The 17,123-nt window shown below is 41.6% G+C and overlaps 1 pseudogene; it reads right to left on the bottom strand.

Annotated features, from left to right (window-relative positions):
* Window positions 1-10,559: 10,559 nt before the first annotated feature.
* LOC119627886 (uncharacterized) lies at window positions 10,560-17,033 on the bottom strand (annotated as a pseudogene).
* Window positions 17,034-17,123: the final 90 nt, after the last annotated feature.

The following is a 17,123-nucleotide window of genomic DNA, read 5'->3' as shown; positions in this document are numbered from 1 at the left end:
CATTCTTAAGGATTGTCTTTTTGTTTTTGTTTTTGTTTTTGTTTTCGAGATGGAGTCTCGCTCTGTCGCTCAGGCTGGAGTGCAGTGATGGATCTCGGCTCACTGCAAGCTCCATCTCCCAGGTTCACCCCATTCTCCTGCCTTAGCCTCCCGAGTAGGTGGGACTACAGGCACCCACCACCACACACAGCTAAATTTGTTTTTGTATTTTTAGTAAAGATGGGGTTTCACTGTGTTAGCCAGGATGATCTCAATCCCCTGACCTTGTGATCCACCTGCCTTGGCCTCCCAAAGTGCTGGGATTACAGGCGTGAGCCACTGCACCTGGCCCTTGGGATTGTCTTTGCTTAACATGGTTCGGAGCTTAGTCTGTGTGAACAGCCCTATCCTGAGGGAATCTGTCAAAAAACATCAACAAAAATTGTTTAACATTGCAACTGCCTGAAATGGCAGTACCAGTTGGGGCTAATGAGAGGCTGACCAAAACACTTAAAAGGCAAAACTGGGGAATGAGGTAATCATAGTGGCTTTGGAAAAGCTCTGATATATTCTTAAGAACCTAGAAGGCCATCCATGTGCGTGTGCAGGGTTGTACACATGTCCAAGACAGATCTAACTAGAGCTTAACTTTTGTTTAGCTTTGAGGCTCTGTGCAAGCAGGAAGTAAACTCTGAGGTAGAGTTGTCAGCTGCTCGCTGAAGCATTGAAGGCATGGCCCAACATGCACAAAGCTTCTCAGGAAAGATAGGGAGATTTAGTGGTGCAGGGAATTTAAAGAAATCTCTGTCCAAAAATTAACGGACAACTAAACTGAGGAAAGACTTCAGTGGTTACACATGATAAAAAGTATACATTAAAACTTAGTCCAGGTAATTCACTAAACAGAGAGAAACAGCAGCATCAGCAACAACAACAAACAGAAGCAACAACAAATTGTGAAGAGGGGTGAGGTCTGATTTCTAGAGATGCCATGTTATTTATTTAAAGCATTCAGTTTTTAAGAAAAAATTATGAGAAATGCAAAGAAACAAAATGTGTGGCCTATTCATAGGGAAAAAGCAGCCATTAGAAACTTTTTCTTGAGGAAGCCCAGACATTGGACTTACTATCAAAGACTTTAGAACAAGTCTTAAAAATATATTTAAACAACTAAACAAAAACATGTTTAAAGAATTTTAAAAAGCATGACAATGATGTCTTACTAAATATAGCATATCAATAAAGACATAGAAAGTTATATAAAAAAGGGAACAAAATAAAATTCTGGGTTGAAAGTGCAACTGAAATAAAAAATTATTAACCAGAGGGGCTTAACAGCCAATTTGGGCAGGCAGAAAAAAGACTCAGTAAGTTGAATATGGGTCAATTGAGATTATACAATCCAGGGAACAGAAAGTCAAAAGAATGAAGAAAAATGAACACAGCCTCAGAGAGCATACCAATATGTATATAATGAGAATCCCAGAAGAAGAGGAGATAAAGGGACAGAAAGACTATTTGAAGAAATAATTGCCATAAACTTCCCAAATTTGATGAAGAACACTAATTTACATGCTCAAGAAGTTCAGTGAACTTCAGGTGGTATAAAAACAAAGAAATCTATACCTAGATACATCAGAGTCAAACTATCAAAAGCCAATGACAAGAGAATCTTGAAAGCTACAAAAGAAAAATAACTCAGCATATACACTCTAGTTTCAAATACTTCAATAAGATTAACAGCTGACTTCTTATCAAAACCATTCAGGCAAGAAGGCAATGGGATAACATATTAAAAGTATTGTAAGAAAATGACTGTCAACCAAGAATTCTATATTTAGCAAGGGTATCTTTGAAAAAAGAAAGAAGAAATGCCCAGATAAATGGAAAATGAGAGAATCCACCATGAGTAGATCTTACCTACAAGAAATACTAAAAGGAGTACCTCAGGCTGAAATGAAAGGACACTAGATGGTAACTTCATCCACACAAAGAAATAAAGAGCACTGCAAGGTAATTACATAATTAAAAAGACAGTATAATGTATTTTTATTTGTAATTCTTTTCTTTTCTTATCTGATTTAAAAATAGCTACATAGATGAGTAATTGTAAAACTGAGTTGTTGGGCTTATAATGTATAAAGATGTAATTTGTATGATAATATTTACACAAAGGAAGGGGGCAGGAAATGGACCTATATTGAAGCAATCTTTTAATATATTGTTGAAATTAAGTTGGACTGATATGGATTAGATTGTTTTAAGATAAAATGTTATAATCCCCAGGGCAAGAATAAGAAAATAACTAAAAATATATGGTAAAACAAATAAAAGAATTAACATGATATGCTAGAAAATATCAATTGAATTCAAAAGAAGGCAATAATGAAGGAATAGAAGAACAAAAAAGAGTAGGACATATAAAAATAGCAAAATGGAAGGTGTAGAGTCTATCTTTTCAGTAAATCATATTAAATGTAAATAGAGTAAACATACCAATCAAAATGCAGAGGTTGTCAAAACTGATTTTTAAAAAATGAATCAACTATGTGTTATCTATAAGAGACACATTTTACACTCAAAGATACAAATAGGTTGAAAGCAATAGGATGGAAAAAGATAAACAATGAAAGTAGTAACCAAAGGGGAGCTGGAGTGTCTGGCTATACTAACAGTAGACGAAATAGACTCTAAGGCAAAAATTATTACAAAAGACAAGGAAAAACATTTTATAATTGCAAAGATTTCAATCTATTAAGAATACACGGCAATTAAGAATATATATGCACTTAATAGCAGAGATCCAAATACATGAGGCAAAAACTGAAGTGAGAAACAGAAAATTCGACAGTTATAGTTGGAGACACTATTACTGCACTTTCAACAATGGATAGAACAACTAGGCAGAAGATCAACAAGGACACAGAAGATATGAAAAAAAACAGTAAACCAACTAGAGCTAGTAGTTACCTATAGAACACTCCACCACCACCAACAGAATAGACATTCTTTATATGTGTATATGGAATGTTCTCAAGAATAAATCTTGTCATGAGAAGAATAGTGGCCCCCAAAGATATCTATGACCTAATCCCTGGAACCACATTATATTACATGACAAAAGGGGCTTTGCAGATATGATTAAGGGTATAAACCTTGAGATGAAGAGATTACCCTGGTTTGTCTGGGTGGGCCCAATCAAAATACATGAGTTCTTAAAGGTGGAGACACTTTCCTGGTCATGGTAGGGAGATGAAATGGAAGAAGGAGGAGACAATTGAGGTGTGAGAAAGGTTTAAGTGACTACTAAACTGATGGACTTGATCCACCATTGCTGCCTTTGAAGATGGAGGAAGGGGACTGTTAATAAGAGAATGTGGGTAGCTTCTAGAAGCTGGGAACAGTTCAGCTGACAGCCTGCAAGGAAGTGGGAATCTCAGTCCTACAACTTGCAGGAACTGAATTCTGCCAACAACTTGAATGAACAAGGGAACTCTCCGAGAATTTCCACAAGGGAATACAACCACACAGATTCCTATTTTTAGCCCAGTAAGACATGTCAGACTTCTGATCTTCAGAACCACAAGATAATAAATTTGTGTTAGGTGCAAATTTGTGGTAATTTGTTAGGGCAGCAACAGAAAACACATACATGTATATTCAGCCATAAAACAAAACTCAGTAAATTTAAAATAATTGAAATCATATAGAATATGTTCTCTAACAACAGTGGAGTGAAATTCAAAACAAAAAACAGAAAGAAATTTCAGACATCCACAAATATGTAGAAATTAAATGACACACTCCAAAATAATCAATGGGTCAAAGAAGAAATCACAGTGAAAATTAGAAAATTATTTGAAATGAATGAAAATAAAATAACAACATATCAAAGTGTATGGGATGCAGCCAAAGCAATGCTTACGGAGACTTTTATAACTGTAAATGCCTACATTAAAAAGAAGAAAGATCTTGATAACCCAAACTTCCACATTTAGAAAGTAGTAAAGGAAGCACAAACTAAGCCCAAAGCAAGCAGAAAGAAGAACATAATAAAGATTGTAGTGGAAATAAATAAAATAGGGAACAGAAAAAACACTAAGGGAAAAAACAAGAGTAATTGCTTCACTGAAAAGAACAATAAAATTAGTAAACCTTTAGCTCGACTGACAGGAAAAAAGTTATGTGTCCTATTTCATTCCCTATACATTAAATCATTAAATTATTAATGTATAGGCAGTTAAATTATTAAATTATTAATGTTTAGAGAATGAAATAGGGCACACCACTACCACCTCATAGAAATAAAAGGATTATAAAGGAATACTATAAACAATTGTAAGACATCAAAATTTTAACTTAGGTGATATGGAAAAATTCCTAGAAAGACAGGAACTACCAAAACTGACTCAAGAACAAATAGAAAATTTGAATAATAAGTAAGTCCCTTAGTAAGTAAAGGGATTAAATTAGTAATCAAGAAACTCACCATGCAGAAAAAACTCAGTACCAAATGGTTTTGCTGATTAGTTTTCCCAAACATTTAAAAAATATTATTGTCAATTCTTCATAATCTTTTCCAAAAATAGAAGAAACAAACTTCAACTCATTCTATGATGTCCTTATTATCATGATACCAAAACAAAAGACATTCTAAGAGAACAGAGCAATATCTTTCACGAATATTAATACAAAAATTATCAACAAAATACTAGCACACTAAACCCAGAAACATATAAAAATGATTATGTATCACAATCAAGTGAAATTTATTTCAGGAATGCAAAGTTGGTTTAATATAATAAAACAAATCTAATTAATACACCACATTAATAAAATGAAGGACAAAATCCACCTAATCTCAATAGATGCAGAAAAAGCATTTGACAAATCAATATCCTTTCATGATAAAACACTCATAAAACTAGAAATAGAGGAGAATTCATGAAATCTAATAAAGAGCATCTATGAAAAACCACAACTGACATCATCCCAAAGGGTGAAAGAGTGGATACTTTCCTTCTAAGATCAGGAAGAAGGAAAGGAAGTCCATGCTCACCACTTCTATTCACCATTTTATTAGAGATCCGAGCTAGGGCAATTATGCAAATAAGTAAGTACATAAATTTAAAAAATAGCATCCAAATTGAAAAGAAAGATGTAAACTATATTTACAGATGACATAATCTAAGAAATTCACAAAATAACTATTACAACTAATAAATGAGTTCAACAAGATTGCAGATACAAGAACAATAAGAAAAACAATTATATTTCTACAAACTAGCAATGAATAATCTGAATATAAGATTAAGAGCACAATTCCATTTACAATGGCATCAGACAAAATAAAAGGCTTCTGAAAAAATTTAACAAATAAGCCTAAGACTTGTACGTACTGAAAACAATAAAACACCACTGAAAGAAATTAAAGAAGACCTAAATAAATGAAAAAACATCCTATGTTCATGGATTTGGAAGACTTAATATTGTTAAGATGTCAATGTTTCCCAAATTGGCCTACAGATTCAATGCAATCTTGATTGAAAGATTGTGTGCCTTTTTCTCAGAAATTCATATGCAGATGCAAGAGACCCAGAATAGCCAACATGATCTTGAAAGAGAGAGGACTACACTTCCTGATTTAAAAACTTACTACAGGCCGGGCGCGGTGGCTCAAGCCTGTAATCCCAGCACTTTGGGAGGCCGAGACGGGCGGATCACGAGGTCAGGAGATCGAGACCATCCTGGCTAACACAGTGAAACCCCGTCTCTACTAAAAAAATACAAAAAACTAGCCGGGCGAGGTGGTGGGCGCCTGTAGTCCCAGCTACTCGGGAGGCTGAGGCAGGAGAATGGAGTAAATCCGGGAGGCGGAGCTTGCAGTGAGCCGAGATCTGGCCACTGCACTCCAGCCTGGGCCACACAGCGAGACTCCGCCTCAAAAAAAAAAAAAATAAAATAAAATAAAATAAAATAAAATAAAAACTTACTACAGGTTGGATGCAGTGGCTCACACCTGTAATCCCAGCACTTTGGGAGGCTGAGTTAGGAGGATTACTTGAGCCCCGGAGTTTGAGATCAACCTGGGCAACATAATGAGGCCCCATCTCTAAAAAAATTTTTAAAAGATTAGCTGGGTATGGTGGTGTGTGCCTGTAGTCCCAGCAACTTGGGAGGCCAAGGTGGGATGATCACTTAAGCCCAAGAGGTCCATGATGCAGTGACCTATGATCAAGCCACTGCACTCCAGCCTGGGCAACAGAACAAGACCCTATCTCAAAAACAAAATGAAACAAAACAACCCCTGCAAACCCCAAAGAAAACCAAACTTACTACCAACGTCTAGTAATCAAGATAGCCCAATATTAGAAATGTAATAGAATTGAAAATCCAATATTAAACCTTCACATTTATGGTTAACTGATTTTTGACAAAGGTGCCAAGACAATTCAAGAGGATTTAAAAAAAAGCATTAACAAAAGATGCTGGGACAACCGGATTTCCACATGTAAAGGAATTAAACTGGACACTTACCTTACATCATGTACAAAACTTGACTCAAAATGGATAAAAGTTCTAAATGTAAGAGCTAACACTATAAAACCACAGAGGTAAATGTTTATGACCTTGGATTGGTAAAAGGATTCTTAGATATAACACCAAAAGCAGAAGTGACCAAACAAAAAAAAATAAGCAGGACATTATCAAAATTGACAGCTTTTGTGCTTCAAAGGACACAATCAAGGAAGTCAAAAAGCAATCCACAAAATGGGAGGAAATATTTGCAAATCATATATATATAATATATGTGATATATATCATATATATAATTTGATAAGCGACTTGTATCCAGAATATATGAAGAACTCTAACAACTCAGCAATAAAAGACAATAACTTAATTAAAACATGGGCAAATAATTTGAATAAATATTTGTCCAAAGAAGATATACTCATGATCAAAAAGCACATGAAAAGATGCTTGACATTATTAGTCATTAGGAAAGTGCAAATAGAACCACAATAAGATACAACTACACACCCATTAGGATGGCTTTCATAGAAAAAGACAGGAAATAAGAAGCGTTGGTGAAGATGCAGGGAAATTGAAAACCCCATTCATTGCTATTGTGAACATAAAATGGTGCTGTCACTTTGGAAAACAGTTTGGTAGTTCCTCAAAAAGTTGGGTGTAGTATTATCATATGACCAAGGAATTCCACTCCTAGATACATACCCAGGAGAACTGAAAACATATATCCACACAATATATTGTACAAGCGTATTCAAAGCAGCATTATTCATAGTACCCCAAAAGTAGAAACAATCCAAATGTCTGTCAACTAATGAATGGGTAAACAATTGTGGTATTCCTTTCCAGTGGTAGGAGAGAGAATTGATTAGGGAAACATGGCAGATTCGCTAAACTCCACTAAAAGAGGGACCTGAGCTAACAGTTCACAGGAAAACAACACAAAAGGCCTTTAAATATATAAAAAGCATCATTTTTAAAACTTGACTTGTCATCACAGGAAGTCAAACTGAAACACTGAATTACTATACTTTGTCCACCAGATGAGTGAGGATCAAATTTTGAAGATGTACTGTCTTAGTAAGAGGTTTAGGAAATTGGTATTTTCCTTCTGTACTGATGAGAATGTTATTTTTGGGACATCTTGACAAAAATATATCTTAAGTACAATTTCACATATCCTCTGATCTAAACACAATATTTTAGGAGTCTATCGTATGGTGATACAAAGTAATATAAGAATGTTTATTGCAATAATTTCCAATAACAAGTTACTAAAACCAGCCTAAACAACCAAAAACAGACTAAATGAGTAGAGATTGGTTAAATAAATTATGGTCCATTCACAGTGAAATTTTACACTGCTATTAAAAAGTATTAATTTTTCCCAAAGATATATTAAATACATATAATTTCAAATTGAAAGAAGACTAGCATTAGACAAAAGCTAGAGAAGGAGGGAAAGTACATATATTTTTGCGTATTATCTAGAGAATTTCTAGAAGCATATACAAGAAACTTAGTAACTGTGAGAGCGTTTGGAGAGGACTTTGGCTTGGGGCTGTAGAGTGGTGCAGAGATTTATTTTCACCATTTACTCTTTTGTAGTACTTGATTTTTATCAAGTGCATGCATTACTTTTTTGCCTTTTAGGTTTTTATTTTAGGTATGTTTAGACTTTTAAATTTTCAAATAATCGTAGATTGACAAGAATTTGTGAAGGGGTCCCAATATCCTTCATCCAGTTTCCCCAATGTTTACGTTTCACATTCTATAGAACAATATCAAAACAAGGAAATTGACATTAGCACCATGTGTGTTCTTCTATTACATTGTATCACATGTGTAGATTCCTGTAACCACCAAGACACAAAACCATCCCATCAGCCCAAGATCTCTCCTGCTACCTCTTTGTAGTCACACTTCCCCACCACCCACTCTAATGCCTGCCAACCACTAATTTGTTTTCCATGTTTATAATTTTGCCCCTGGAAGAATGTTATACAAGTGAAATCGTATAGTATGTGACTTTTTGAGATTGCTTTTTTTTTTCACTTGGCCTAATGCTCTTGAGATTCATCCATTTAGTTATTTGCATCAATAATTTGTTTCTTTTTATTGCTGAATATTGGCATAGATGTGTCACTTAGTCTAAGTATTCACTTAGTGAGGGACATTTTGGTTCTTTTCTAGTTTCTGGCTATGATAGGAAGACTCAGGAGAAAATCATCTGGACCCAGGAGATGAGGATGAGTTCACAGGCATGGCACCCAAGTACGATTCATTAAAGAAAGAATTGATAAATTGGACTTCATCAAAATTAAAAACTTTGCCTCTGCAAAATATTCTGTTAAGATGATGAAAGGACAAGCTACAGAGGGGAGAAAATATTTGCAAACCGCGTATCTGACAAAGGACTCACATTTACAATGCATAATGAGCTCTCAAAACAAGAGGAAAAAAAAGATCTAATAAGAAATTGGGCAATAGACATGAAGAGACATTTCATGGCTGAGGAAAATAAGCATGTGGAAATATATTTAACATCCTTAGCTTTTGGGGAAATGCAAATTGAGATCATGAGAAACCACTACACACTTATTTGAGCGGCTGAAATAAAAACGTAGTGATAAAACCAAATGCTAGCAAGGATGCAGAGAAACCAAATTTCTCACCCCTTGCTTGTGGGAATATAACATGATACACACAGCCACTTCCAAAAATAGATTGGCAGTTGCTCAAAAAACATGCACTTATCACATTAGTCAACAATCACATTCCTGGGCATTTATCAGAGAAATTATAATTTAAGTTTGCACAAAAATCTACACACAAATGTTCATAACTGCTCTATTAATAGTGTTTTTATTGGCAGGTAATTTACATACAATGAAATGTAAAAATCTTAAACTTTACAATTCAATGTGTGTTGTCAAATGCCTGCATTCCTGTCCCTCCCCCACTGTAAGATTTAGAACATTCTGGCACTCCCCAAAAGTTCTTTCATGCCCCCTTCAGCTAACCTCTGCCATGCCACTCCATCCACAAACCCCGACGCAACTATTTTTATTTAAAAAAAAAAAAAATGGCAAAAACCGCAATTACTGTTGCACCAACCTAATAGTAGTCTGATTTTTAAACCACAGATCTGTTTTCATATAAATGGAATCATACAATGTATATTCTTTCATACCTGACGTCTTTCATTCAGGAACACGATTCAGAGTTTCTGCCATGTAGTAGGTGGTATCAATAGTTCATTTTCTTTTTATTGTCTGCTAACATCCCATTGTATGGATTCAACCTAGTCTGTTTATTCGTTCTCCTGTGAATGAATATTTGGGTTATTTCTAGTTTTTGTCTTTTATGAATAAAGCTTCTATTTTCATTGTTTTATAAGTCTATTTGTTAGATGTGAGTTTCACTTCTTTATCCTTGGATAAAAACCTAAGGATGGACTCGCTGGATTATATAATAGGGTATTTGTTTAAATTTACAAGAAACAACCAAACCATTTTCAAAAGTGTTTGCATTCTTTTCCTTACTCGCCAGAAATATATGAGGTGGGCTTGAAGTTTGTGGATGTGTATGCGTTTCTCATGTGTGTACTGGCATTTGTCTACGTTCCTTTGTGAATAGTTTACCCAGCCTTTTGCTCATTTTTTAAAAAGAATGAACTTTTTGTTGAGTTATAGGAATTATTAAATACTTCAGAATCAGGAATCCAGTCACTTGTTATGTTTTATGCATATTTTCCGCTAGTCTTTGACTTGTCTATTGATTTGTTTCTTACTGAAGTTTTTTTTCTCACGGATTAAGTCCAAGGTGTGTCTTTTTCGTCCAGCCAGGTGGCCCTGGCGGGTCGCTACTCAGGGACCCACGTGGGCCAGGGCGGTGCAACAGTGACCCACAGGGGCCACTGCAGTGAAGTGGCTTTGAAACCTGATTGGAGAAACAGACTGCTCAGCTGTGAGAACACACAGCGCTCCAGAAAACTGGTGTTCAACAGAACGCGTCACTCTGGCTTCCGCTGCTGCTGCGGAGAGTCAGGTTCTCCCGCAAGGCCCCGCGCGTCCGCCCCCGCGCGTCCGCTTCTCTGTCCGGAGAAAGCCTTTCGGCGGGCGGAAGCCGCTACGAGAGGGCGCTGCGGGAGCGGGTTTCCAGTCACGCCTGGCGCCACTAGGGGGCACTGAGGCGGCGCTGCGCCCTGACTGCCGGTTGGAGGCGACACGGGCTCTGGGGCAGGGACCAATTTTAAGAGTTTGCTGGTCACGAGGGGAGGCATGGGGACGCGACCTTGTCCAAGATCTGTCTGCAAGGGACTCTTCCCAGCCTATGTGAACACAGCCCGGGGAAAGGGGCCGTCCGGGGAGCAAAGGCAGCAAAGGCAGCCCGGGAAGAGGAGGAGGGGCTGAAACCAAAGGCATCCTGGGTACCCAGTTGTTCCTAGGGGACAAGTGCCCCGGTTAGCTGGGCACAGGGAGGCATGGGGAACGGCAGCGACTGCGTTGGGATGGGGCGGCTGCCCCCAGGTTGGGGCGGTGACCCGTGTTCCACCAGGCCAGGCACAGGGCTGAGGTGGCTGACTCCTGTTTCACAAGTGAAGACCTGGTCACCCCAACAGCAAGGCATTCCGGAGTAGGAGAATTCCTGAGTCCTGGGAAGGAAGCTTTGGTTACAGGGCTGTGGCCCTGAGCAGGAGCTGACTGGCCCAGCAGGGTGGGCCGAGCACTTAAGTCAAGGCTGAGCGCCAGGCACCAGGGACTCGGGTCTGAGAGACCTGATGTACATCCTGCTCCAGAGCAGATTACAGAGATGCGCCCGCATGAATCCCCAGGCTGAGCCCAGAATTCCGTGGAAGATGCCCAGGAACACAGGTAGTCACTGCGCTAGGGCATCACACAGGGCCCACCTTGGCCAAATACCACGAGGGATCTTGGACACCTGCATGGAGTCATGGAAGTGCCTGCAAACTCACACTCAGGCCTAGTGCTCACCGAGGTATTGCAGATATTTGTGGCCTCAGAGTAGGAGCTTGGGGAATCAGTGTTTGCTCTTCACTGCAGGGACAGAGATGCAGTGACCTAGGACACATCACAAATATTTAAAACGACGTCCTTGGTCAAGGACAGAGGTAGCCAAGGCCAGCCTTCTCCCAGGAAATTAACCCAGGACCCCAAAGCGCAGGGCTGTTAGGTGGGAGGGAATTGGTCTGTGTGTCTCCCTAGAGTGTTGCAACACTTTGGCGCTGGGTTCCCTGGCACAGACTCACCTTCCATACTTAAGCCAGAGGCTTATGAAAGCCAGGCTAAGATCCTCCCCTGCCTATCCCTGTAAAGCCTCCCGAATGTCCCTGGAAATCCTTTGAGCTTCTTAGCCCCCCAGCATGAGCCGGCTCTGACTCAGGCCCTGACCTGCTCTTTCTCTTCTGTCTCTCCCTCCTCTGTTGATATGCACACACCATTCCTTTTGCATGTCCGGTACAGACCAGACCCCCTGCTGTTGTTAGCATTCCTCCCTCTCCCTGGAATGTTCTTTCCTATCTGTCTACCTGATAAGCACTGAGTCGTCCTGCAAAACTCTGCACAGCTTTCATCTTCCCTGTGGAACCTCCCCTGGCCAGCCCCACCCTGTTGCAGGCAGAATGCTTGGCGGTGTAACAATGTGGGTTGCTGACCACAAATCCATTCCCCTTTATTCCTTGCCAAGGGAATGCTGATTTTGAGGTCTGTTTTCACTTACTGGAATAGTCCTGAATAAAATCTGGTTTTACTACTTTATTGTCTAGCTCTGGTTTTTCTTTGCCGTAGGTATTCCCTGCTTGTAGCCTTGCCATAGCTCTATCTTCGTTGCTGATGATAGTTGTCAACCCTCGGGAAGGTGACCCTAAACAAGCCAAGTCCAACATGCTAGCTCTACCCCCTGAGAGCATGAAACCAACATGGGTGGGCATGTGCCCGGTTCTGGCCTTGCCCTCATGGACTGCGGGTCAGGGGTGGGAAGCTCTTACGGAGCAGCTCCAGCGGCCCTAGGGGCCATCCTGCAGGCCATGCCATGGCAGTGTCAGAAGCCCAAACAGCACCTGGGGTGAAGGAGCTGCTGAAAGAGTGGAGCGACCCCACTTTGTCCTGTTAGATCTGTCTGGGAAGTATTTTTATTAGGGTTGGCTGTGTAAGTTTTCTTCCATAGGGAGCCTAAGGGGGCCCAGAGAGTCTTCTCAGAACTGGAGGCCATCAAGGATTGGCTCAGGCTCGCTGGCTAGTAGGCTCTCCTGTTCCCAAAGTCCATACTCTCGTTTGTTGTTATTAAAAAATATTCGTTGAATGCCTGCTATCTACTAGGTCCTGAATGTTTAAAAACAAAGTTCCTGCCTTCAAGGGGCTCACAGTTTTTCTGAGGGGACACGTAAACAGATAAAATGTCGTTAGGGTGTAGTTCTGCGTAATCAAGAGTGTTCTTAGGTGCTAACAAGAGCATCTACTCTGTAGTTTAAGCAGAAAACAAATGTATGAAAGGTTATTGGACAGCTCACATAATTCTGCGCGGCACGAACACTGTGTCTCAAATCATGCTGCAGGACAAAGTTGGGGCTCAGTATGCTGGACCATGTTGTGCCTTCTCTCCCAGCCAGTGCTGCAATGGAAGAAAAGGAATTCAGCTCCTAGGAAATGCAAAACATTGATTTGTGGATAGAGAGGGAGTATATGTACATATCATCTCTTGGAGGGAATTAAAAAGCAACAATGATAGAGCTATGGCAAGGCTACAAGCAGGGAATACCTACGGCAAAGAAAAACCAGAGCTAGACGATAAAGTAGCAAAACCAGATTTTATTCAGGACTATTGCAATAAGCGAAAACAGACCTCAGCATACAGTCAGGCTCATTCTAAAAACAGCATGAGAAGTTGAGGCTTGGAGCCATGGAGCAGGTAGGAGTTGAAAGATGGATAATTACCAAGAGGAAATGCCAGGGGTGAGGGTGATGCTGGCTAAACTGACCTAACAGGATACCTGCTGAAGAAAGGCCAGGGTGACCAGACATCACCTGGGAAGGTGGAGGATGAGGACCCTGATCAGATATTGGGAGTGGTCAGATAGGAACAAGGTGGGGGTTCTTGCTGAATTGACTTTGTGGGGTTCTTGCTCAAACTGGATTTTACAAGAAAGTACACAGATGAGCCTAGAAGGTTCAGGAGCCTGACTCTAGTTTGCTCAAGCAAAGAATCTTTGTCACTACTCCCTTATTTTTCCCCTATGCTGAAATTAAACTAGGCAGACTCCAAATTATCTTTAAAAATATAGGTGTGTTTTTAAAACATTCCAAAGAGCAATTGCAAAAGCACCTGTGGAATGTGTCTGCTTTAACAGAAGTGCCCGAAAGGTTACTCCAGCAAAAATGATTAGCAGGTGCTGTGGATGCTGCTGGTGTCTTGGCCAGGTCCCCTTTGCTTCCTTCCCCAGGTGCCATGGAGGTCACCTGGTGGGAGTCAGCACAGGGGGCCGTGACCCCCTACACCTATGCTGTTCCAGCTTTGACCCCAGGCAGAGAGAGCTTCCCTCTAATCTGAGGAGACCTCCTGCTTCCAGGCCTGTCCCAGCTTTCTCTGCTGGCAGGAAGGCAGTAGGGGTGATGTCCATTCTGCCCCATCAGGGGAGATGAATCAACTTTATGGCTCTGCTTAAGCAGATCCCCTTGCTGGGTACGTACTTGGATGTGACCAGATTTCCTTGGCTGCAGCTCTTCTCAAGGCTCCTGTTTGGCCACATGAGGACTGTTTTGGGGTGGGCTGCAAGAGAACTCATCGAACCAGTGGTCAGGAGGGCTTGCGGGGCAGAGAGATCCCCTAAGTCCGTTCCTTCCTTTTCTTTTCTTTTTTCTCTTTTCTTTTCTTTCTTTCTCTTTCTTTCCTTCTTTTTCTTTCTTTCTTTCTTTTTCTTTCTCTCTCTCTCCTTTCCTTTCCTTTCTTTCACTCACTCACTCCTTCCTTCCTCCCTCCCTCCCTCCCTCCCTTCCTTCCTTCCTTCCTTCCTTCCTTCCTTCCTTCCTTCCTTCCTCTCTCTCCCTTTCTTTCTCTCTCTTTCTTTCTTTTTCTTTCTCTCTCTCTCCTTTCCTTTCCTTTCTTTCACTCCTTCCTTCCTTCCTTCCTTCCTTCCTTCCTTCCTTCCTTCCTTCCTTCCTTCCTTCCTTCCTTCCTTCCTTCCTTCCTTCCTCTCTCCTCCTCTCTTTCTTTCTCTCTCTCTTTCTTTTTCTTTTTTTTCTTTTTTCACTGTCACCCAGGCTGGAGTGCAGTGGTGCGATCTCCGCTAACTGCAAGCTCTGCCTCCCGGGTTCACGCCATTCTCCTGCCTCAGCCTCCCCAGTAGCTAGGACTACAGGCGCTGCCACCACGCCCGGATATTCTTTTTTTTTTTTGTATTTTTTAGCAGAGAGGGGGTTTCACCGTGTTAACCAGGATGGTCTCAATCTCCTGACCTCGTCATCTGCCCGCCTCGGCCTCCCAAAGTGCTAGGATTACAGACTGAGCCACCATCCCCGGCCCCTCTAAATCCTTTCTAAAGGGCTTTGGTGGAAAGCAGCTGGGCATTGGCTCAGCACTGAAAGCAAGTCTGCACACAGAGCTTGACTTGAACTGAAAGAAAAGGAAAAAGAATCCTCATCCAGGGCTGGGATCCAAGAGACACACACTGACACAGCTACTAAAAGGTTGTTAAACTCCCGAAGGACCCCCGCCTTACTGTGTTATGGTCTGACTGTGTGTTGTTGAAGCCTTTACCCCCAGTTTGATGGTGTTTGGAGATGAGCCTTTGGAAGGTAATTAGGGTTAGATGAGGTTAGGAGGGTGGGGCCCTCATGATGGTATAGTGATCCTATGAAAAGAGCAAGAGAGAGAGAGAGAAAACTCTTCCCCCCGTGACCATGTGTAAGCACAGAGGAAAGGTCATGGAAGGACGTGTCAAAAAGGCAGCCTTCTGCAAGCCAGGAAGAGACCCTCCCCAGGAACTAAATTGATCTTAGACTTTCCAGCCTGCAAAACTGTGCGAAATAAGTGTCTGTTATTTAAGCCACCTATTTATGGTATTTTGTATGTCAGTCTGAAAAGACTAAGACATGTTGGTGAATAGCTGCTGCACCCCCAACACCCAGGAGCCTCCCCTGGGGCCCCACAGACTCCCTGCCATCCAGCACTAAGGGTTGAGACCTGGCCCTGCAGGGGCCACTATTCAAGCTCTGCTCCACCCCTGCAGACAACAGCCATTCAGGTGAGTGGGTTGTGCCGCACCCGTTGTTAAATATTCTGAGCACCACTTGTGGTGGATTTAAAAACAGTCCCCAGACTCATTGAAACTCTTCTCATTGACAGATGGGGTCTGTGTCCCCTTTCCTTGAAGCTGGGGTGGCTTGTGATGTCTTCAGCTGATAGGGCACCGGGGAAGTGATGCCATGTGACTCCCGACACTAACAGAAGGCAATGTGGTGTCCTCCTTGTCCACTGGGAGACCGTGGAGCCCCACCCCTTGCTACCCTGAGGCCGTCATGCTGGAGAAGCTACATGTAGGAGCTCAGGGGACAGTCCCAGTTGAGCGTGGCCTTTCAGCCATCTCACCAGGGGCCCAACATGTAAGTGAAGAGGCATCCAGATGATTGCAACCCTTTGCCCTAGAGTCACCCCAAACTTCAGGTCTTCCCAACTGAGACTGAGTCCCCTTACTTGTTGGGGCAGAGACAAGCACCTTGCTGTGCCCTCCAGAATTCCTGACCCACAGAATCTGTGAACATTATACATGAGGATTTTACACCACTGGCTCTGGGGTGGTTTGAAAGGCGGCAGTTGTAACTGGGAGCCCACCCTGCATAGAAAGGTGAAGAAACTGAGGCTGAGAGAGCAAGTGACTCAGTCACTGATATAGTTTGGATGTCCACTCCAAATTTCATGTTAAAATGTGATCCCCAGTGTTGGAGGTGGGGCCTGGTGGGAGGTGTTTAGGTCAGGGGGCGGATCCCTCATGGCCTGGTGCTGTCCTCACCATCCTGAGCTCTGACAGGATCTGGCTATTTAAAAGTGTGTGGCACCTCCCCCCACCTCTCTTGCTGCCACTCCCACTGCGTGATGTTGGCTCCCCCTTCACCTTCCGTCATGACTGTAGGGTCCCTTCAGAGGCCTCCTCAGAAGCTGAGCAGATGCTGGCACCATGCTTCCTATAGAGCCTGTAGGACCGTGATCAGTAAATTACCCAGACTCAGGTATTGCTTTATGGCAACACAAGAATAGCCTAACACAGTCAAAGTCATGGAGCTGGCACAGGGCAGAGCCAGAATCTGCCTCCCATCCGAGTGAATTCAGAGCCCACGCTGTTCCCATCTCCCTGATCAGGCTGGTTCCTGGGCACACGCTTACCCCTCAGGGCCACTTGAGGGGAAGTTCACAAACTGGAGCATGTTCAGGGGTGATGGCCCCAAACCAGGCTCCAGGAGGGACCACTGAAGGGACTGGGGACACCAGGCTTTGACAGAAGTCATCGCAGAATTTGTGGGGCTTCTTCAGATATCCAAAATGTTGTTACTGGGAATGAATAAGTGTTGTGGCCCCAGATGGCAGAGGTGTGGGCT

The sequence above is a fragment of the Chlorocebus sabaeus genome, chromosome 9, assembly GCF_047675955.1.
Source record: "Chlorocebus sabaeus isolate Y175 chromosome 9, mChlSab1.0.hap1, whole genome shotgun sequence".
Lineage (NCBI taxonomy): Eukaryota > Metazoa > Chordata > Mammalia > Primates > Cercopithecidae > Chlorocebus > Chlorocebus sabaeus.
This window is presented reverse-complemented; position numbering and strand designations above follow the sequence as displayed.